We start from the raw sequence: 23,909 nt of genomic DNA, 5'->3' as shown, positions 1-23,909 counted from the left end.
GTAACTTTTTTAATTGTTATTATTTAACCTTTATTTTACCAGGATAAAAACCCACTGAGATTAAAAACCTCTTTTTCAAGGGAGTTCTGGCTGAGATACTGTATTCAGCATGTAGGAATGCATTTAAAAGTGTGTAACCTGTTTAAGTCAAACAACAACAGTCGAGCCGGGCGATCTGCCAGAGCAGCGTCCTGATAGCGGCTGATGCGAGCAGTGGGAGCGCGGCATCAGATACAGACAGCAGACGGCAGCCAGGTGAGAGGCTGTTTAGAATCCTCAAACACATCCTGTGATCTCAATCAAAAGGGGAAAAAAGGCTAGAAGAAGCAACAGCGTCGCTTTGTGTCACACGATCGTACGGGGATGATAATTTTTCATTTTCACGCCGCCCCGCGTCTATTCCGCCTGACACTGTTTGTAGCCAAGGCAGATAAGCTCGAAGAGTAGATTATGGTGCTTACGGCGCATGAAAAACACAGCAACTAAACTGCCAGTGACAGAAGCGTTTAACTCTCTAGCTGGAAACCTCTCTCCCTCAATCCCCCCCGACCATGTGGCACTTTTGCTACAGCGAGTTGTTTATTATGTTCTGAGCGACTCACAAGTGATTAAAGGAGCTCTTAAGAATCAAAGTGTTATAAATGCATGGAAACACAGCCGGCTGTAAATGCCACAGAATTAGAGGCTTACCAAGCCTAATTCTAATACATGGCAATTTTCAGCTTGATGCTGATATAAAGAAATTACTTTTTTTTTTAAGTAACCAATAAATGCAGTGAGGGAAACTATTACAGAGGGCCTATTTTTCATACCAGCATTAAGCTGAATGCGCCCTTTCTGAGCATCCAGCCGTTTGTTTATTCATAACACTTCCATAAAAAGTGGCTCAGACAAAAGAAACTTCAATATTAAGAAGGAGAGCAGCAGAAAAAAAGGAAATACTGCAAATATAGAGAAAACTTTGTTTGCACAAGGAATCAGGTGGTTACTGGAATCAAGCAATACACAGATCATATATATAGTTCAATATTTCAGATATCAGTTTTTAAAAGATGGTTCAATTCTGAAAACAAAATTAGTTTTACTGGATTTGAAGTTCTTTCTATCTTAAGAGCTTGAGTCAGCAACTGTTTGCATCACTTTTTAAATACACATGTACTTTTGCATGCTTATTACACTGCAAAAACACAAAACCTTACCAAGTAATTTGGGTCTAGGGTTAGGAATTATAGAAAATTACTTAAATTTCAAGTAATAGTTGACACCACCACACACATACACTGTTTCAGTTAATTATTAAGCCAATTCAATAAAGTATCACACACACCTGTGCAAAAGCTGCAGTCTAGTGAATGATTGTGTGTTTACCTTTTACAAAGACTTGCTTACTGAAAGCAATCTCCAGTTCCAGCGGTACTAAAGCGCCTCCTCACCCTGTGGAAAAAAATAACAGAGAATTATCCAGAGTTGGGGAAAATAAGTAATGGCAATAATATTTGTTGTCAGAGGACTTAAGAGGCAGAAACAGCGAGCGCAGGAAAAGCAAAACAGTCCCCAATGAGGCCAGCAGTTGATATTGATCAGGCTGTGTGACGTGAACAAACCTGTCTGATATGTTCTGAGAAATCATCAGCGCGACTCTATCCTCTGCATTCCTGGGCTGTTTGCCTTTTCCCCCACTCTATACCGGCCACTAAGAACAGGAGCACTACCACCTGAGGTCTGTCCCAGTGCGACAGCATCCCTCACATTCCCATCTGTCAGTTAACTAAAACTACACACCCACTGAAGATAACACGTGAACAATGAGCCCAGTCTGTGACTGACTGGTTTATTTGCAAGACAAAAACCATTCACATTAGTGGATGCTCCTTTGTCGCCCCACTCCTCCCCTCACAACCCAACTAGTGCTGGTAAACACCCTGTATCTTTACCTGCTCTACCCAAGCTCAACTTCCTTGGGCTGGTCCTGATCTGCAGGCACCAAGCTTCCCGAAAAGGAGCACTCAACCCAGGAAATGAAATACAAAAAAAGAGAGAAGGAAACAAAATCTTATTTTTATGGTAAACCTAAAAGTGACTCTGGGGCTCTATAACAGGTGAATTTGAATAAAGGCATTAAAGCATATCCAAATATGTAAGAGAAAAAAAAACCTCTCTCTCACTGTTCTTTTGGCCGTTTAAATTTGACAGTCAAAATTGTGGCCAAGCGTTTTGCCCCAGTGTTTATCTAAGACAAGAGTAAAGCGAGGTTAATAATAATAGAAATACCACAGCACACACTGTCAGTTCTAGTTTAAAGCTAACAGGTTGACTGTTCTGTAAAATCCATCAGACTCCCATCAGGTGCAGTGTGTTACCTAGAGAACAACATAAAACTACATGAATATTAGAAAATTTGAACAAATAAATCTAAAAATAGAAAAAAAAATCAGCAGTTGGTGGAATTTTCAACCTGATCAGCCATGATTAGCTGGTGAGAAACTCGAAGAACAAATCTTTTGCAATCAGCTATGAAAACATATACTACCAGGAATAGATGCAATGGGTGCAGAAAGTATTTAGACCCCTTTAAATTTTTCATTCTTGGTTTTATTGCAGCTGTTTGCAAAAATCAATAAAATCATATTTTTTATGAATGTACAATCAGCATCCCATCTTGACAGAAAAAATAAAATTTAGACATTTTTACAAATTCATTAAAAAAGAAATACTAAAATATGACATGGTCATACATATTCAGTCCCTTTGCTGTGGCATTCATATCTATATTCATATGTGCTGTCTGTTTCCTCTGATCCTCATTGAGATGGTTCTACTGCTTCATAAGAGTCCAGCTGTGTTTAATTAACCTGAGTGGACTTGATTAGGAAAGGCACACATCTGTCTATATAAGGCCTCACAGCTCACAGTTCATGTCAGAGCAAATGAGAATCATGAGGTGGGAGGAACTGCCCCAGGAGCTCAGAGAAAGAAGGTAAGGTAAGGCTCAGATCAGGCCAAGGTTAGGTTGCAGCACTCAAGGTTCCTAAGAGCACAGTGGCCTCCATAATCCTTAAATGGAAGAAGTTTGGGACGACCAGAACTCTTCCTAGACCTGGCCGTCCTGAGCAATTGTGAGAGACGAGCCTTGATGAGAAGAACCCAAAGATCAAGATAGGAGAAAGTTCCACAAAGTCAACTATCACTGCAGCCCTCCACCAGCATCATGGCAGAGTGGTCCAATGGAAGCCTCTCCTCAGCGCAAGACATATGAAAGCTCGTATTGAGTTAGCCAGATAACACAAGAAAGACTCCCACTGAGAAATAAGATTCTCTGGTCTGCTGAGATGAATGTTGAACTTTTTGGTGGTGATTCTAAGTGGTATGTGTGGAGAAAACCAGGCACTGCTCATCACCTGCCCAATATAATACCAACAGTGAAACATGGTGGTGGCAGCATTATGCTATGAGGGTATTTTTCAGCTACAGGGACAGGACGACGGGTTGCAATTGAAGGAAAGATGAATGTGGCCAAGTCAGAGATATCCTTCAAGAAAACCTCTTCCAGAGAGCTCAGGACCTCAGATCAGGCTGAAGGTTCACCTTCCAACAAGACGATGACCCTCAAGCACACAACTAAAATAACAAAGGAGTGGCTTCGGAACAACTCTGTGACCATTCTTGACTGGCCCGGACTGAAACCCAGTTGACCATCTCTGGAGAGACCTGAAACTGGCTCCACCAAAGTTCACCATCCAACCTGATGGAACTGGAGAGGATTTGAAGGAAGAATGGCAGAGCATCCCCAAATCCAAGTGTGAAAAACCTGTTGCATCATCCCCAAGAAGACTCGTGGCTGTCTCAGCTCAAAGGTGCTTCCACTAAACTCTGAGCGATTTCACATAGTCACACATATGACAATGTGATATTTCAGTTTCTCTTTTTTAATGTGCAAAAATGTCCACAATTCTGTTTATTCTGCGAATATGGGATGCTGAGTGTACAGTCATGAGAAATAATGTGAACTTATTTATTTAGCAAATGGCTGCAATGAAACAGACTGAAAATTTAAGTGGTTCTACTTCCCCTACTCACTGTATCTGTCTGGTAGCATCTCTATGCTACCAGACAGATATTATCTACTGTTCGATAAAATCTATTTAACAGTAGATTTTGTCATTAATGAAATCTTTTTTTTCCAGCATCAGTGCGATGCTTAAATGAAGTCAGCACAGAGACCACATAAAGCTATTTAAAAGAAACTGTTTCCTCAAGAGATATCTGTAAGTTATTTGGGCTGTGAAGAAGCGATAGAGAGCAAGACTTTCAGGAGATAAAAAAACCTCAATGTATTACACCAAAGCTGTCTATTCAATATATCTGAACTTTCAAAGATTTTCAAGAATACAAGATTTAAAAGAATTTCATAATCTTAAAATTAAGGTAATTAAATAATTACTTTCTCAAGGAAATACAAGATTCTAGGATCTTTTATTCTCATATCAGCTTTGCTTGTTTGTGGAATGAAATTCAGACTTTGGTCCCAGATTAATACAATTAATAAAATAAACACACCCTGGAATGCAATACCTATTCTTATTTAAATTATGGTTTTATGCGTTACTTAAGTCTCACTAAACTGTATGGGGGGGATTTTTCTGCCATAATTCAAGAGCACACATTTTCGGTTTGAAAGCAGGATTCATGTCTGTCTTCTTAAAACTTGTAATGCTTGTACTCAAAACTTCTGCTCTCTTTCAAATATTCACTGTGCTTTCTCAAACCTTTGTCCTTGTGCTCAAAACTTGTCTCTGCTTGGATCAAATCTCCACTTGCAAACCTCTTGGTTTGGTTGCAAAAGAGGTGTCATCAATTCTTCACTGCCATTAGCACACAGCGGGATGTAAACAATGGTAACAAAACTGCAATAAACTCCCGTGGTTAGAAATGCGTCAACATTTCACTGTCATAAGTTACATGGCCTCAGAGCAGCAGCTGTTTACCAGTCTACAGTTAGTAATAAATGTAACTTTTTCCTGCAGTGAAAAAAAAACAAAACACATGTTGACTGTGGTCTGATTAACTGCATATAAATGATCAAATAAAATGATTGCACCTAAATTATGGGCTAGTCATCTGTGGTATATAATCTCACAACTTCCTGGTCTGCATCGGTTGTACATAATCAAATATCTCAGGATTTTAAAGTTGATCTAGAGGATGAATCTATGCTACACTGGGATTACAAGAATCACTTCGGCCAAAGATTAACAGTAAATGTAAAAAACATTCTTCCAAATGAATTGATCAGAAGTTGACAAGATGGTGAACAAGGGGATTCCAGTGTCTCATGTCGCTCCAGTAGAGGAAATCCCACAAGTCGCAGTGGTAGTTCAGCAGGACCAAGCGCAAGTTCAGCTCAGAAAGAACACTCAGATGAGAATTATTTTTAGCTTACGGTACAACTGAGGTAAGTGCTTCAGAATCAACTGGACAGGAAAACCAAGAGTAAAACTGCCCCACGGTTTCTGGGGAATCTTAGCAGGAATTTTATTAACAAGACAGTCCCATCCACCTTCGACGTCATACTCCACTGAATGCAAAACCTCCAGGGCCGAAGTACAATAGAACCAGATTTAAGGGGGCCGGGCTCTGATTAGTTGTTTCTAGATAGTACTGGAAGAAGGCAGAGGACATAGAATTTTTCACAGATTATCTGTCTCAAAGCATACTGTCTTGACATAATGACAGTTTCAACAAATATGTAAAAATAATTTTATGAAAGTTACATACTGCAGCTTTAATTTTGATTGAAAGAAACGCTCACATTCATGACTAGCACTTTCAATTATGGGTCATGTTGAAAACATGAGTCAACACATAGCTCACTAAGAACTCTACTAAGTCTGGAACAATCTGCAGAAATGGACCATTCCCACATAACTACCCTATTATTGTGATTCATTACACTTCAATTAACATATCATCAATGGAACCGTAAATCAATGGTGAGTGGTGACAAATGACAGATATTTTTGGCTTCAAACTACCAAACATCATTAATTCCCATCACCTGAAAGAGCCCCGGGAGCTAAATGAGTTTACCCAATGCATAACATCCATTTAGATAAATGTTCCATCATTTTAATGACGGAACAGTAGAATTAGTGAGAAAAAAGGCAACAACAGAATCCAGGTAGCAGCTCTATGCTTTTTCTTCTGGTAATATAAACGCCCATCTTGTAATATCTAAACAGATAATTGTCTCCATTTCCAACAGCACCAGGCGGTAATATTGCCATTCAGAGCAGTGGGAGTGCAGAGATCGCAGGCTGAGGATAAACAAGCACACGCTGCTTTACCCGGCTGGGAAAACCAAGCCCATCACACACTCCTACATTGAGATTTTAAGGAATAGAACAACTCCTGGTTGAGATAATTATCCTCCTAGGTGGGTTAAGTGCATGCTCAGTGCGATGCCTGAGCTAGGAATATGATTCAAAATGTGACAATTTCAGAAGACAAAGGAAGCTGAGAAGCATTTTTATTTTTTATTTTTTGCAAACTTTTCTTGTAAGGACCGGATCTAATGCTGTGTTTCTGCTGCATTAAACAAGGTGGAAAATAGAAAAATAAGTGTCTTTTGACAAAAATAAAAACATGTTCAAGCAATAAATACCCAACCATTAGCGCATTTCACAAAACAAGATCGGCTGAAGCGAACACATAGACGCTTTTAAATTTTTCACTCTTTTCATTGAAGCCGTTTGCTAAAATCCAGAAAATAATTTTTCATGATTGTACACTCAGCATCCCATCTTGACAGAAAAAAATTAAACTTAGAAATGTTTGCTAATTTATTAAAAAACAACTACTGAAATATCACATGGTCATAAATATTCAGTCCCTCTGCTGTGACATTATTTCTATATTCATATTTCCCATCTGTTACAAAAAGGTTACAAAAGAATTTCTGCAGCACTCAAGGTTCCTAAGACAGTGGCCCCCATAATCCTTACATGGATTATTATGGTGCTTCTACTCAATACTGAGCAAAGGGTCTGAATACTTATGATCAAGTGATATTTCAGTTTTTCTTTTTTAATGAATTTGCAAAAAAGTTTACATTTTTGTTTATTCCATCAGGATGGGTTGCTGAGTGTACATTACATTACAAATCAAAAAACCCCAATACTGCTTACCAGGAAATATAGGAAAATATCAGTACCTCACAATGACTAGATTTTCTGTTGTGCAACAGATACCAATGGAAAAACAATCAGCAATAGATCAAAATCCATTTGAATGTGTCAATAAAACACACTCCATGTTTCTAAATGTCATTTCATTGAAGGTGAATAAGTATCACTGCGGAAGCAAAGACTAGGAGAGAATCCTTTATTTATTTACCCCTTGTTTGACATATACTTTTATTTATTTATTTATTTATGTATTTGCTTTGTTTTTCTCCCTCTCTTTTCTACTTCTACTCAAAAATATCTGCTATACTAGGTAAATCAAGCAATATTAGAGCACAGAAAAATGATTCAAATAAGAGAATGACTGCCAAGATTAGAAGAAATGGTAACACTATTTGAAGGGGGTTGAATAAGACTGTCATGACACTGTCATAAACATGACATAACACCTGTCATGAACATGAATAAGCCTTCATGAATATTTATGACTGTTGTCATAAAGCGTCATTCGGTAAATTATGACACTTTTAATACAAAGTTGACATTATTCAAAATGTCTTTGTTATGACAACTTGACATTAACCAGGAAATCATTACTGTTTAAACTTTACCTTTAATAACATAAAGTTACCTAATTTTTAAAGTGAAATCAGTAATACTTTTATAACAAATTTATATCAGTAATGATTTCCTGGTTAATGTCAAGTTGTCATAACAAAGACATTTTGAATAATGTCAACTTTGTATTAAAAGTGTCAATTTACCGAATGACGCTTTATGACAACAGTCATAGATATTCATGAAGGCTTATTCATGTTCATGACATGTGTTATGTCATGTTTATGACAGTGTTATGACAGTCTTATTCACCCCCCCTTCAAATAAAGTGTTACCAAAGAAAAAAGTATACCCTAGTCCACGTTAAATGATTTTGTTGTTTTTGTCGTGACACCAATTGATTATGTTCCATGTTTTGTTTGTGTTTTGAATGTATCTTAGTGTCAACATAGGAAGAGCGGCGTGAGGGAAAACTCATTCAAATGGCCTATTTTCATTTAAAATGTATAATCAGAAGTGGTTTTTTTTTTAATTATTACTATTTTCTGCGGTAATGAAATACAGTTGTTACATCCAATCATGAATAGAGACTCATTGTATTCCATCCACAAACCCGTGAAGTGGACTTGCCTATTTTCAGAAGGGGTCACAGCTTCACAATATGCTCTCTAGAGAACCCAGGTATGTTATCATGCCTTTGGCTTTGTTCAAAGATTGTATCCTCAAAATATGAATTAATACCTCTTCTCCACATCCCCCACCGCCCATCCCCTGAAACAAAACCCAATTCCAACAAAAAACGACCTCATATTCACTGTGACAGCTCTTCAGCTCCTCTAATGGACGGGCCGGCCTCTCTCTTCACACCAAGCGGACAAAAAAAAAAAAAAAAAATCATGAGCGCCTCCTGAATATTTACTGCTAAGTTAAGTAAAGTTATTCCATTAGTTACTCCAAGCAGGCCTAATACTGTATCTGTGGGTACTTGTGTGGTGGCTCGTTAACAAACCCTTCACACATCATTATCATATTAATTGATGGTCATGAATAGAGTTCTTTTCCAGCCCATCATGGATGTTTTGAACCACTCGGTGTACTGGATAAATTTGCAGCATCTATTTATTTACCATGCCTGCACTCATGATGTGTTTGAATACCACAAAAAAAAACAAAGTTGTGATCCTGGCTCAACACACTTCAAGACTGATGGATCTCTATTAACACCCTTGTGTAAATACATTTTAAAAAAGAGGAGGCTGTGTAAAGTTGGCGGTATCAATATGTGGGGTTATTGCTGTTTGTTTTTAGGGAGTGTGCATGGCATTTTCCTAGTAAACATCTACGCTCCAGAAAACATGGGAAAACCTAAAGCATGACTCACTTTTCAGCAAAAGCAGCTTCTGCTTTACTGTGCAATAAGATGACAGTAAAGTAACATTTAGTCTTTTTCTCCACTAAAAAGAACTGACAAAAAACAAAAGCATGACCAACTCTCAGAAAGATGAAAACCTTGCATTTATATTTTAAAAAAACCCTTACCCTAAGGTAAGGGGTAAGGGTTTTTCTTTTCTTCTCATGTGATTGGCAGCATCTTCGGAGTAATATTGTAAAACCAAAACAGACTGCAAACAGGTCTTTCTGAAGCACAGACAGGCTCAGAATCCACCATTTAAACCCATTCAGTACACCTTTATTCTTGCAGGGGTTTTTTTTCAAATGTGATTTTTTTTTCTGAGCTTAGAGGGAAATAGCACAGACTGGCGACTGTCAGGTTGTCAGATGCCTCATTTTCTGTAGGCATGCCATTGCATTTTGCTGAGCAAAGGCAGTTTTTCTGGCTTATTGCTAAACCAGCAAATATTATGTTTCTTTATCCCATTAAAACAAGATCAATAAGTAAAATTGGCTTATTCAAATCAACAGAAAAACACACATTTTACTGCCAAGAGTCACTGAAAGGTCAGTTCAGAGGAAAGAGTCTCAATCAATTATCCTCTTAAGGTACTGACTGTCAGGGTCTCTGTTTTTTCTGTTTTGTTTTTGTTTCTTTTCCCTTTTTGTTTTTTTTTTTTGGTTTGAGTTTTATTTTCCTGGAGCACCTGCTATTTCCCGTGGCATCCACCAGATGCTGCCAGTGAACAGAGCCCCTGGAGAGATGTGGTGCCGACCCTGAAGACACACCTGCAGCTCGTTTGGAAGGCAGGTCTGGGTGTATATAAGCAGCGGCTGAGCGACTCCTCATCGCCTGAGTGTTTGCTTACCTTGGTAACATTCGTTCCAGAGAAAGGCCCTCTGTGTTTTCCATCGAGCTAATCCCTTGTTGTTTTCCACACCAGGTGAACCCGCTGTCTCCTCATTGTTCCCCGAGTGTGCAGTCTGCCCCGGGACTCTGTGTGAGCTGAAGCTGCCCGTTGTTCGCGAGTTCCTCCCTCGTATGTCTCCCCACGACGCCGTTGGTTGTACCAACTGGACGCCATTTGGAGATTCTTTACAACTGGACCTAGTCGGACTCCGCTCATTCAGCTATATACTAACCTGCCGCCCTCCAACAAAGCCCTCTTCTCCAGCGCTCTGCCAGCAACCACACTCATCCACTCCAAGTAAGACCTTGTCAGTTTACTCCTGGAAAAACTCTCTCAACCACCCTCACTAACCTGTTGCCTCTCGTTGACAGTCAGACGATCCGGTCATCTGTTCGAGAACTCATTCCCATTCCCCTGTCCCCTGGATTCAATAAACGTATTATTGTTCATTTACTTGCCTCTCCTGATTGTGTTCTCGCATGTGGGTTAAGAAACTTGGAACCAACATGACAGAACACTCAGGCCAAACCGCAACCTCAGAGGACACAATCAGAAGGGCTTTGTCTGAACAACACACTCTAATTCAGTCCCACGACTCCGTGATAAGAGAACTCGGAAACCGCCAAGCAGAAACAAATCGTCAATTAACAGAACTCTCTAACTTTCTACAGAGCTCAGTCCAGCAGGTTCCTAGCACTCCATCCACTCCGTCTGTGGCTCCTGATCCGCCGAACCGTTCCATGTTTTGGGAAGTCCGTCCATCTGCACCAGATAAATTTTCAGGTGATGTAAAAAAGGTTAAAGGTTTCATTTTCCAGTGTAATATAGTCTTTAACCATTCACCGCAGAGCTTCCCCCACGGCGACGCTAAAATTTCTTACATGTTATCCCTGTTGATGGGTCTAGCCTTAGAATGGGCCGAAGCCCGGTTTACATCAGCCTTGAATTATGGATGTACATTTCCAGAGTTTCTAAAAGAACTGAAACAAGTCTTTTGTCAAGAAACTGAAAAGACTTCAGCCTCCCGTGATTTACATGGGCTAAAGTAGGGCCAGAAGAGTGTGTCCCACTTTGCTATAGATTTCAGAATCAGAGCTGCTGCTTCTGGTTGGAATGCCGCTGCACTTAAAAGCGCATTTTTCCATACATTAAATTAACAAATTAAAGATGAACTGGCATCTCTAGATGAACCAGAGACTCTAGATCAGGGGTCCCCAAACTTTTTCCTGTGAGGGCCACATAACTTTTCCCTTCTCTGGTGGGGGGCTGGAGTCAGTTTGTAACAGAAAAAGTGTGACGATTGCAGGAGTGCCTAAATGTAAAAATGTATTGTTTTCCAGAAAGCACCATCAAATAACCCTCTATGGGTTCTTCACAGAACAAAAGTCAGGAAATAAATAATAACACTATTAATGAAATAAATAATAACCAAATAACCCTCTCTGGGTTCTTCACAGAAAAAATCCAGAAAGGATGATAGTCCGTATTTTCCAAACTATGAGCCGCACCGGACTATAAGCCACGCCCCAAAGTTTTTTTTTTTTTTTTTTTAAAAACCAGTAAACATACACATATAAATCGCAGATATCTCTTCCGCTCCAGGTTTTCCACAGCGATACAATGTAATCTTCTTTGTCCCCTCAATGCTATTTAACTGATCAACAACATTCTCAAATTTCAATTCCCTATTAAAACCTAATTCCGTTTTAATGAGCACTTTCTTCTTTTATTTCCAATTTTGACTTCCAATGATTCACTTCCTGCTAAAGAGCCCCCTGGTGGTTGAAGAAAAATCCACATATAAGCGGCTTATAGTCCAGAAAATACGGTATATGAAAAATAAATCTGAATGCTCTCTGGTATTGTTCAGGGGGCCGGACCAAATGTGGAGGCGGGCCGGATCCGGCCCACGGGCCATAGTTTGGGGACCACTGCTCTAGACGAATTCATAAACCTAACAATAAAATTGGATAACCGAATCTGCTCCAGAGCAAGAGAGTGGTCTCGCCGGACCGGTCATTTGTTCAGCATTCACCTACCTCTCCCTCAGCTCCAGAACCTGAACCAATGCAACTGGGACACACACGCCTTGTGCTTGGTTACTTCTTGCTTGTTGCTCCTTGGTCAGTGTTCATAGTTGAGCGTTATTTACCATCAAGGCATTGCCTCAATTGCTATGTTTAATGGTGCAGACAGTGGTGGTTTCTTACATGAGCAATATGGACAAATGCCCAGGGTGTTATGTTTTTAGGGTTGGCACGAGACCATCACACATTTTAACACAGAAATGGAATATTTAATATTGGTAAAATGTATTAAGTATTTAATATCTAGGTGTTCTTATGGGAATATGGATCTTTCAGATTATTTTGAAAAGCAATTTTGATCATATTTTACATTTTATTGTCCCATGTAGCGCGGGCTATTGGTCTTGGTCTTGACTCGATCTCGACTTCCCTCGGTCTTGGTCTTGACTTGGTCTCAGACCCTAAAAGTCTTGGTCTTGTCTCGGTCTCGATACACTCTAGTCTTGGTCTCGGGTTAGGTGGTCTTGAACACAACACTGGTTCCCAGTGAGTACCATGATTTATTTACAGTTTTCAGTAAAGACAAAGCTTTATCTCTACCACCTCACAGACCTTATGACTGCGCCATTGACCTCCTGCCTGGTGCTCCATTACCCAACAGCAGACTATTCAACATTTCCAGAACTGAACGACAGACAATGGAAGATTACATAAACAAATCTCTCGCTGCTGGCATAATCCGCACTTCGTCTTCCCCATTAGGCGCAGGCTTTTTCTTCGTGGGGAAGAAAGATGGGTCCCTACAGCCCTGCATAGACTACAGAGGATTAAACCAGATCACAATAAAAAATAAGTATCCATTACTACTGTTCAGCTTTCGAGCCCGTTCAAGACGCAACCATCTTCACCAAGCTAGACCTCAGAAACGCTTATCACCTTCTCTGTATTAGAGAAGGTGATGAGTGGAAGACTGCATTTGAGACCCCCATGGGGCACTATGAATATCTGGTCATGCCCTTTGGATTGTCTAATGCTCCTGCCTTCTTCGAGGCTCATGTGAATGATGTCCTCAGAGACTTTATTAATGTTTTCGTGGTCATCTATCTAGACGACATCCTGATTTACTGCAAGTCCCTCGTTGAACACCAAAGACACGTCCGCTTGGTTCTCCGATGGCTCCTCGAGAACAAGCTGTACGTAAAAGCAGAAAAATGTGAGTTCCCCCGTCAGTCAGTAACCTTCCTGGGATATGTTCTTGAGGGTGGACAGGTAAGAGCTTCAGAAGATAAGATAAAGGCAGTATTAGACTGGCCCAAACCCGAGACCCGAAAACAACTACGTTTCTTGGGATTTGCTAACTTCTATCGAAGATTCATGCACAACTATAGCCAAACTGCAAATCCCTTAACAGCTCTTACCTCCACCAAAAAGGTGTTTGCCTGGACCCCTCAAGCTGATACCGCCTTTGCCAAGCTCAAGTCCTGGTTTGCACACGCACCCATACTTGTCCAACCCGATCCCAAGAAGCAGTTCGTGGTAGAGGTTGACGCCTCCAATACCGGGGTCGGAGCTGTGCTTTCCCAGACCAGCAATCATGACCATAAGCTTCACCCATGTGCCTTTTTCTCCCGTAGACTCTTGCCGGCCGAAAGAAATTACAACATGGGGGACAGGGAGCTCCTGGCGATCAAGCTAGCTCTGGAAGAATGGTGTCATTGGCTGGAAGGAGCTGAGCACCCCATTCTGGTCTGGACAGATCACAAAAATCATATCTCCAATCCGCTAAGAGGTCCAACCCGCGCCAGTCACGTTGGTCCTTGTTCTTTTCTCGGTTTAACCTGTCCATTTCATATCACCCAGGCTCAAAGAATGTTAAACCAGACACTCTTTCCCAAGTCTATTCCTCAGATGATTCCGAGGAAGCTCCAGCTCCTATCCTTCCCCCAAGTTGCACAGTGGGAGTGGTCACCTGGGAGATCGAAAACATCATTCGCCAAGCACAAGTCGAACATACTCCTGAATCTTGCCCACCAGATAAATTGTATGTTCCATCATCTGTCCGATCCCGTTTCCTCCAGTGGATACATGCCTCCAAGTTCTCCGGTCACCCTGGCATCAGCCGCACCATTGGGCTGATAAACCGAAGGTTTTGGTGGGGATCTATACACAAACATGTAAAGAAGTACGTCTCAGCCTGTGCAGTCTGTGCCAGAAATAAGTCTTCGAATCATCCTTCCGCTGGCCTTCTGCAACCACTGCCCATACCCAAACGACCCTGGTCTCACATCACCATCAACTTCGTTACTGGACTCCCAGCCTCTAAAGGTATGAACACCTTTTAACCATCATCGACCATTTCTCCAAAGCCTGTCATCTCATTCCACTCCATAAATTGCCTACTGCCGCCCAAACTGCCATCCTACTGATTAAACATGTGTTTAAACTTCATGGAATCCCTCAGGAGATCCTCTCAGATCGTGGTCCCCAGTTTGTCTCACAGGTATGGCGCCAATTCTGCTCTGCTCTGGAGGCCAAGGTGTCACTCACCTCCGGTTACCACCCCCAAACCAACGGACAGACAGAGCATATGAACCAGGAGCTAGAGGCTAACCTGTGGTGCTTGACCTCCACTAACCCCGATGATTGGGCCCAGTACCTTCCATGGGTAGAGTATGCGCACAACAGTCACATCTCAGCAGCCACAGGCCTCTCCCAGTTTGAAATAGTGCTTGGGTACCAACCACCACTCCTGTCCTCCGATGAAACGAACATCTCGGTCACGTCAGTGCAGCACCATTCATAGAAGCCGTAAAATCTGGAATGACATCGCTGCTCTCAACACCTCTGCACTTAATAAATGCCTGGCTGACCGCAGGAGAACTCCTGCTCCCACATACTCCATAGGCCAAAGGGTGTGGTTTTCTACACGACGTCCCTCTCAAGTCTACGTCTAAGAAGTTGTCCCCTAAGTTCATTGGTCCTTTCGAGGTGTCGTCAGTCATTAGCCCCTCTGCTGTGCACCTTCGTCTTCCTCCGTCCCTGCGCATTCACCCGACCTTTCATGTGTCCCAGATCAAGCCTGTCCTCTCCAGCGAACTTTGCCCTCCGGCCAAACCACCTCCTCCCGCCCGTGACGTCGATAGCCATCCGGCCTTCTTCGTCTGCCGGATCGTGGCCTCCTGGCGGTGAGGTTGGGGTTACCAGTACCTCGTCGACTGGGAGGGCTATGGTCTGGAGGAATGTTCCTGGATCGTTTATTTTAGACCCCTCCCTCATTAGGAACTTTCAGGACTCTCAGGGTCTCTGTTTTTTCTGTTTTGTTTTTGTTTCTTTTCCCTTTTTTTTTTTTTTTTTTTTTTTGGTTTGAGTTTTATTTTCCTGGAGCACCTGCTATTTCCCGTGGCATCCACCAGATGCCGCCAGTGAACAGAGCCCCGACCCGTAGACACACCTGCAGCTCGTTTGGAAGGTGCGGTCTGAGTGTATATAAGCAGTGGCTGAACAACTCTAGGAACTAGGAACAGGGTTATTTGCACTATTTTCATGCTAGTCGTGGCCAGCTACTGATGAACTAACAGTCATTTAGATTATAGTTTTCAGAAAAAAAATATAACATTAAAGAACTAAGTTTAAATTGCATCTCTAAGAACTCTCATTTCTGGGTCTAGTGGCAACAGTGATGTAGACACTCCAGCTCAGTAGGTGCCAGGAATGCATTCCAGATTTATTTGGCAGCTTTGAAGAAAATCAACAGGTTGCATAGCCACAGCATTGAAACTTGTCTCCAAACTCCAGAACAGTCCTGGTATATGTTCAGAGACAAAATAAATCTATGCCTGATGTGACTTGTAAGTTTGTGATTATTGTTTGTTTATATATTGACATTTTCAATCAAAATCTTTTTGAATTTAAAGACTTGTAGCTACCGTGTCAAAAATTGTCATTTGAAAAATATGGGACTCAGTGATCTTGGGTTGTTCAGGTGCTAACCCAATTGATTTGGATTATTCTAAAAAATGTGATCTTTCTAGAATACAAAGCTTCTAGTTAATTTACTTTCAATTGCTTAGCATCAAACAAGACTAGTATTTTTATGAAAAACTAAGTTATAACTGGGGATGCATGATTTATTGGCCACCCAATTTATCAGTGCCAATTTCCTTAATTTTTGGAGATTGATGATCGGTGATTGGCTGATAGTTACATGTGAAGCTGATCATATCCCCCAATCTTAACTGTCTCAGCAAAGGTCTAAAAATCAGCAACTGTCCTCTTCTGCTCCCTTGTGAGAGGTTTGACCGACAGATCGGCCCACGTCATGTCTGCACATTTGCAGTTAATTGTTACCAATTCAGTGACTTTCTAGCTATATTTAGACACATTTCAGACAAAAAAAAAATTGGTATTGGCCAAAATTGGAATTGGTAGGTCAGGCTATTTAAAGATTGGTAATTAGCGATCGGCCAGAAAACCGCAATCGGTGCACACCTTATAACTAGTAAAATATTTAGATCAGTGTATATGCAAGTGTCTCATACCCCTTAATTTTCAACAGTGCAATTGAAAAAAATCTGAATTTGAAGAGCCAGATAGCACAACGGTCAGTGTATTTTCTGGCAGTTCGTTTTTTCGTTTGAAATGAAAAATGAGAAAACGGTAATAGATTTGTTTTTTCGTTTTCCGTTTAGAAAACCAAAATCAGAAATTGGATTTACCATTTAGTGCCCAAAACGAAAATGGAAAAAAACTGATAACGAGCTGTCAATTTCGATTTTCATTATTTCATTTTTGACAAGCGGTCTGACCCGGAAGTTCTCTCTGTCCGGCTTACACAGGGACCGTATCACACATAGAAATTATGCAGGCTGCAGGCCGACAAGCTTGTTCCTTTCAGGTTTCAGGCTACATACTGTAGTATTTTCTGCCAGCCGCAAGTCAGTTTAAGTAATGTTCCTGTGAGAAACAATACCGGACATCTGGTCACTGAGAAAAAATGGTTAACCTGAGTTTTTAATTTAGTTTTTTATTTTGAAAGGCCAGAGCACAGGGAAGTGGTTTTTCCAAACCATCCTGCAGCCATACCCGTCTCTGGACCAGGAAGACGGCCACCATTGCACTACGCCACCAGCAGCGATAAATGGAGGCAAGTTTATCACAAAAAGTTATTTTAAGATGTTTTTAGGCTAGAAAGTAGCCCTCATAGCTTCATTTACGCACTTAGTCCATGCAGTTTCTTTGAAATATACTCTGGAGTTTTCGGAGCAGCGTAGCTCCGCTAATGGGGCCAGGCGGCTCCAGGCTCACCGGCCAGGTGGAGGTGTTTACCCCGCTAACCGCGGCCTGATCTCGGCAAGTCACCTTGTCGTATTCTGCTGCTTGATATCTGATCGTAGCATATCAAAGTGTAAAATGAAGAGTTTAATGAGTTTGCATATATACTGTTTGATACGTGTGTCAAAATATAATATTCCTCTCTGGAGAGGTCGATACTTCTGAAGATGTTAGCATCCTCTAAACATTGACACTGTGTTCTCTTCCAATACCAGTTATCCCCTTCCTCTGATTTTTTTTGTAGTTTGTAAATTCATATCATTTGTATTTGTGTGTGTGTATGTGTGTGTGAAATATATTCTTCCCTCCGGTTGGCTTCTTACGTGCAGTGTGAACTTTTTTTAATATTTATTTTTTATTGTTTCAGGCAGGCGGCTCTTGAGGAGAGGCCTCAGCTCCAGGTTTGGATGCAGCTTCCCAGAATGTCCCAGTGATCCTCTTCCTCCTCATGACATCGTCTTCTTCACTGTCTCCTCATCTTTTATATACATAAATTATAGGAATATTTTTTATGATTCCCCAAACATTGGCTGAATATCTGCTTGTATGTTATTCTAATAAATACATTTTTATGAAAACATTTTGTCTCTGTTTCTTTTGTAAGATTTGACTTTAAAGCTCTGACTACATATAGGTTGATACAAATTAAATATGAAATAATTATTTTAATGTTTCTTGCTTATAAATCCAGAGATAATAAATAATGGAAAGAATCAACTCAAAAGTTGTTCATTATGTTTAGTCAGTTGAGTCTAATAAGTTATAAGTAAATAGTTTCATAAAGGGGACAAAGGTTTTCATTTCTTATTGGACAGTCATCCTTCACTTATAAAAATGTGAAAAAAAATATTGTGTGGTGTTAAACCACAGAAGAGGATGAGGGGCCTTATAACATTTTTCTAACACCAACTGATGTGCAAGATTATTTTTTAGATTAAAGTCAGAATGATTACCTGTTTTCTTTCCCAAATCCTCTTCCGTATGCAAACATTTATTTAGTTAATCTAAATAATCTAATTGGCACATTATTTCAAACATTTCCTACCTGGTAGAAATAGATACATTTTTATATTTTGGATAACCTTTTCTGCATGCTTGTTCATAACATACCAGATTATAATTGGTATGCTAATGCTATTCAGAAAGGAAAAACTTAAAAAGCTATAGGATTTGAATGACGGCGATGGACAGAATGTTCTAGTCGCGTTTTGAGAGTCTTTTTAAACCAGAGCAGATAAAAGGTTGGTAAAAATTGGGCAGACTAGCCCTTTAGCTAGGGCTAGCTGAATTGGAAGCTGCATTTAGAAGCTATTAGCTTCATATACGAAACAAAGTCAGAGTATAAGGATTTCTGTGTGAAAGTATCATGATCAAATTAATTACATGCCGATTTGGACGAGTATAGAAAAACAAATTGTGTGGGACAGAGAGAACTTCCAGGTCAGACCGCTTGTCAAAAATGAAATAATGAAAATCGAAATTGACAGCTCTTTATCCATTTTTTCCAGTTTCGTTTTGTGCACTAAATGGGAAATCGGATAACGAGCTAAAAATCTGATTTCCGATTTTGGTTTAGTAAACAAAAAACGAAAAAACAAGTCTATTTCCGTTTTTTCATCTTTCATTTCAAACGAAAAAAACGAACTGCCTGAAAATACACGGACCCACAACCCAACCACACTCCTTTTAAAACTCTTATTGCCCATTTGAAGGTACCAAGCAACCATAAAAGATTTGGAAGACCATCAGGTGGGACTAAAAATTACCATTGAAAAACTAGATGACCACTATGACATTATGGCCTTAAGTAAAGAAACACGTTATGTTTGCAAAACAGAAAAGATGTTCAGCCAATGGGGAAATACTGTTGTCTTAATGTCACCTCCAACATTGCAGCAAAGAAAAAAAACAAGAAAATATGCAGAAAAACTTGAACTTGAACATTCTTTAATGCACATGCACGCACCCTTACAACTCCTATTCTACTTGCATATATACTAACTCAACAACCTGCTGAACGACTAGCTTGGGAGTCCGCACATTGCTCTCCACACCCGGAACACACATTCAGTTGTGTGCAGAAGGTAAACTCACATTCACCCCTGCTCTTATGAACAGCTTTTTAGAAGGAGAGAAAGAATGGGGAGAATATGTGGGAGAGGTCATGGAATCTTTCAACTTACTCATAAGCACAAACTTTAGACTGTTTCAGAAACTCTACAAGTACCTACTATTTGAAATCCACTTTTGAAGAAGAGGGGAAAGCAGCAGTCATAAGTAGCATAAGTAGCTGATAGTTCAGTGAGTTTCACATCTACATGTGTATGAAAGAGAGCAAGAGACAGTGAGTGGTGAGAGAAAAGGGAGATTTGAGCCCAGACTGCGGTGCTGAGAGGAACCAGAGGGATGTGGTCAAAACAACAACAACAACAAAAAAAACAATTTCTCAATGCTGAAAAATACGCCAAACAACAGAGGAAGAACATGAGTAAAGGTTTAGGGAGATTTTTACACAGCTGCAATTGTGCTTATTTCACATAAGAAGAGGGGTGTTTAATAGAAAGCAATTTGCTAATGGGCTGTTTGCACCTAAGGCGTTGACGTCACATCTCCAGGAGCTAATGCGGCTCACTTTTTTCCGCTTTGAGTTACCATGACTGGTAGAAAAGACTAAGTCGTATTTCAGATGCAAAAAAAACAATACTATTAACATTGTTGTCTTCCTAATATAATGGGCTTTTAAGTTTTCGTTAATTTCCAAGCGATCCTGAATTAAGAAGATGGCTTGTAAATATCTGTCGCTACCAGCTAACGCCGCACAGCAAAGTTTGCAGCCTTCACTTCACTCCGGATCAGCCTAAAACTACCGGGGATACGGATGGTAAATAAAGGAGCCTCCCTGAGTTATTTCCATGGAATCACTTCTATATTCAGCCTGAAAGAGTTTATGGGAACGAGAGAGCAGACCAGAGCCAGACAGCCGAGCAACTGATCCGCCTGTACATCCTGCTGTAAACACCGTCCTATCTGAGCTCTTCACAAGAAACATGCAAAGGTAATAAAACGAAATAACACGGAGACATGAAGCAACACGGTCATATTTTTCTAAAAGCAGCAACTTTGAACCTGAACAGCTGAACCAGATCTCTGACACCAGAGCTGCGCTACTGTCGAGCTATGAGGCTTGTTGAGCTTCGTCGTGCTTCGGAAGTAAAAAGCCCGAACCGTGACCTCCCCGTTAGTCTGTGACACTAACGACAATAAACACACTTGAAAATAAGATAAATACATTGTCCGTTAGAATGTTTAGATACTTAAATAGCACATTTTACAAGAACAATGTCCGAGAATATTGCCTACTAGCATAAGCTAACGTTAATGTTAGCCACAAAGTTTAAGTAAAACTCACCTTCGTGTCAGTGAATGTATAACGAGGCGAACATCGTTATACATCGAATAAGTCTCCAAGTCAGTCTTGTCTCTAAGACTGACTTGTTGGGGCTTCAGATCGATGTACAAACCCCGAAAAAAGCGAAATCCCGAAACGATTAAGCTGGGCAGCGTGAGAGTCTCTGTTTTAAAACAGTTATACAACTCTAAACAAACGCTTTCCCAGATCATCCGACTTCTAAGCTGGACGTGTGAAGTGAAAAAAGAAAAGAAAAGACAACTTCACTTTTTCTGCCGAACACCGTTAGAGCTGACTCGTTAGCTCTAATGGCCAACGGCTACTAGTTTAGCCCTAACGACTACTAGGCTAACGGTTTAAGTTCATCTTGTTCTCCGTTCAGTTGAAGGTAAAACCTAATTTATATTATATTCTTACTTTGTTCACAATGAAAGCTCATATTATCAAGGCTAAAGCATGGAAAATATGCCTTATTACACTATCTAGTGCCTCACGGGTCCGGACTGAGAGCCACCATATTGTTGTCCCTAACGTGTCGCATTGAGATCGGTGAGCATATTCTGTGCCTTTCATTTGGGTTTTTGTTCCGTTTATCACATTTTTGTTGAATAATATTGTTTATCTGAACTATTTGATTATTAAAATGTAAACTTTTACTGATTTTGGGTAAAATGTAATGTTTAATATTGTGTTTGAAGAAATGCTTTTGTAATTTACAGTATTGCAAATTAGTTGATAACAAATTGATGTCAAATATACAGAAACATGATTTAAGGATTAAAGCTAGAACAGCTTAATAAAATCCTATGATTCTGCTGGTCCTGTCTGTTGACAGGTCAGGTTTTTTTTTCTGTGCTGGATTGTTCCTGAGGTTGGATTCCTCCTGTGACTTTGATGGCGAGCCTTCCCACCTGGACTTAGAAAGAACTGGATTCCTGGATTCCTTCTTTTCCATTTGGAGTCCTGCTGCACCCCGCGGTGTGGTAGGCCTGTACCTCCCACATCTTCACACACAGTTGGTTATGAGTGAGACCACTGACTGACATTTTTTATTCTTATTGTTTAATCCTAGAATTTCTGACCTTACCTTTTGGACCAGTTTTTATTTGAAACTTTATAACCAACTGCTGTGTAGGAAATTCTCCTCATGTGAACGGTGTTGAGCTGAACCTAATTGGAACTGGAACTGATTGATCTGTTGCCTATTACAATTTAGAATTCAGATTACCAGGGTGCACCCAAAAGATTCAAAACTGAGAACTAGCACTTGGCCAAGTATTTGTATTTTTTTTTTTTTTTTTGTATTTTATTGTGTGTAATTTTATTTTCATAATTGTGTGTCTTGTATAACTGTTTGTTAATTTCATGGTTTATGTCACTAAAGCCAGTTGTTTTATTAAATTCATTTAGCTGCCTTTGTGTGTCATTTAAACACCCCACTATGCTCCGATAGTCGAACCTATTGGCCCAATTCATCTAATATATAAAATACCCTTCTCATCTGTGTTACATAATGGCAAGTTTTTCATCCTTTAAAACAGCAAATTGTAGTGGCTGCTTGATCTCACTGTCCACCTGCTCTACAGTGCTCAGGTATCAACAACCAGTCTTCAGTGAAGGAGAGAGTGTTTGTGCTAACAGCTGAAACACAAGCATAAAATTTTAAGGCGTTCAAAAACCAATTGCTACATACACTGCGTCCCTTTTTTCTTTGATATATCACGCATACATTTAAGATTTTGCACGTTATATTGACAACTTAACAACTAAACCAATGGTAGTCATCGTCGCCAAGTAGATTTTGCCCTGCAACAGGGAGATGGGAGCAGGATCTTTCACTAATTAGGTCTTTTGGGGGTTATTATCTCTAATCATTCCCTTACCTGCAGCAAAAGGTAGGCTTAGTTGCGAGTTTGCTGAAAGTGAAACTAAATCCAAAGAGTGGTGGAAGCTAACAGCTAGTCTGACATACACTTAAAGTTTTAGCTCACTTTAGCCATTCAAAACAAGTGAAACAGAAACTTTCATGTCAGTTGGTCACAACAAAGTTACCAAATATTAAAAGTACCATTCCCCAACAGATGATTTGATGCCATTTTCTACATTTGTTTTTCTTCATGAAGTTACGTGGTTGAGTCTGCCATCAATACCAGATTAAATAATCATAGCTCTACCACAAGTGAAGTAAACTTCTGGAAGCTGCATCATATTGTCAGTTAGGCAACAGTCTCAAACATTGTATGAGCCATTCTTTTTCAGGTCATGTTTTTCCAGTTTAAAAATCATTTAGCAAGCCCAGCAACGCTTGCATTGCTGGGCTTATATACACAAATAAAGTGTGTATATAACACACTTTATTTGTGTTATATACATCGGCTATCTTTCAATACATAAACTATTAATGGTTTGGACTGCATTTCTAGGGCTGTTGTAAACGAATATTTTAGTAATCGAGTAATCTATCGATTATTCTTACGATTAATCGAGTAATCGGATAAAAAAAATTCTAAAATGAAATATTGGTAAATCTGGCATAATACCGGTGTTACTATCAGATATCAATATCAGTCCAATTTTCCATATTTGAGCATCCCTAACAGTTGCTTTTTTGTAGTTTAGAAAACTAACCTGTAACAATAATAGCTCACTTTCTAAGTTAACCAGAAGAAAAGTTATAGAAAAATCTGAAATTATATTGAATTTAATAACAAAGAGGCAGGCTCACAAATGTGCTTATAAAAAATGTCTACAATCCAGTTTTTAGTTTATGTATTCATCTTCAGTGAGTTTAATAGATTAATTAAACTCACCTTGCCACCTAACCTGTCACGCTTTGGGTTTGAAAATACGGGAAATGCCGCCTGGAGTGGGAGGAGAGGGCGAATGAACGAACGTAAGATGGGGTGGAGGGGAGGAAATAGACCAGCGGACTGACGAACCGTTAGACCGGGGGACAAACACGGGGGAAGCAATACGGGATATTTACGACACCTTCACTGGTCACACTCAGAAACTCATCTACCAGCCATGTACGATGCGCTCCGCCACCCGTTTCTTCAGACCGGGATATGAAATTTATTGTGCGGTTCGTCGGTAAAGC

General features: G+C 40.1%; 1 protein-coding gene across 7 annotated transcripts in view; it reads right to left on the bottom strand.

Moving 5' to 3' along the window:
• foxp1b (forkhead box P1b) overlaps positions 1-23,909 on the bottom strand; it is a 312,762-nt gene that overhangs the window by 190,784 nt on the left and 98,069 nt on the right. For 6 of the 7 annotated variants that reach the window (XR_015762942.1, XM_088005937.1, XM_088005936.1 and 3 more), the window contains one exon: positions 1,369-1,434. The gene's annotated coding sequence lies outside the window, so the exon portion shown is untranslated. The remainder of the gene's footprint in view (positions 1-1,368; positions 1,435-23,909) is intronic. The other variant, XM_088005938.1, reaches the window with a different exon arrangement.

The sequence above is a fragment of the Poecilia mexicana genome, unplaced genomic scaffold (assembly GCF_051168715.1).
Source record: "Poecilia mexicana isolate PSO_F unplaced genomic scaffold, ASM5116871v1 scaffold_5, whole genome shotgun sequence".
NCBI classification, from domain to species: domain Eukaryota; kingdom Metazoa; phylum Chordata; class Actinopteri; order Cyprinodontiformes; family Poeciliidae; genus Poecilia; species Poecilia mexicana.
Note: the sequence above shows the minus strand (reverse complement) of the source record. Positions and strands in the feature narration are given on the sequence as shown.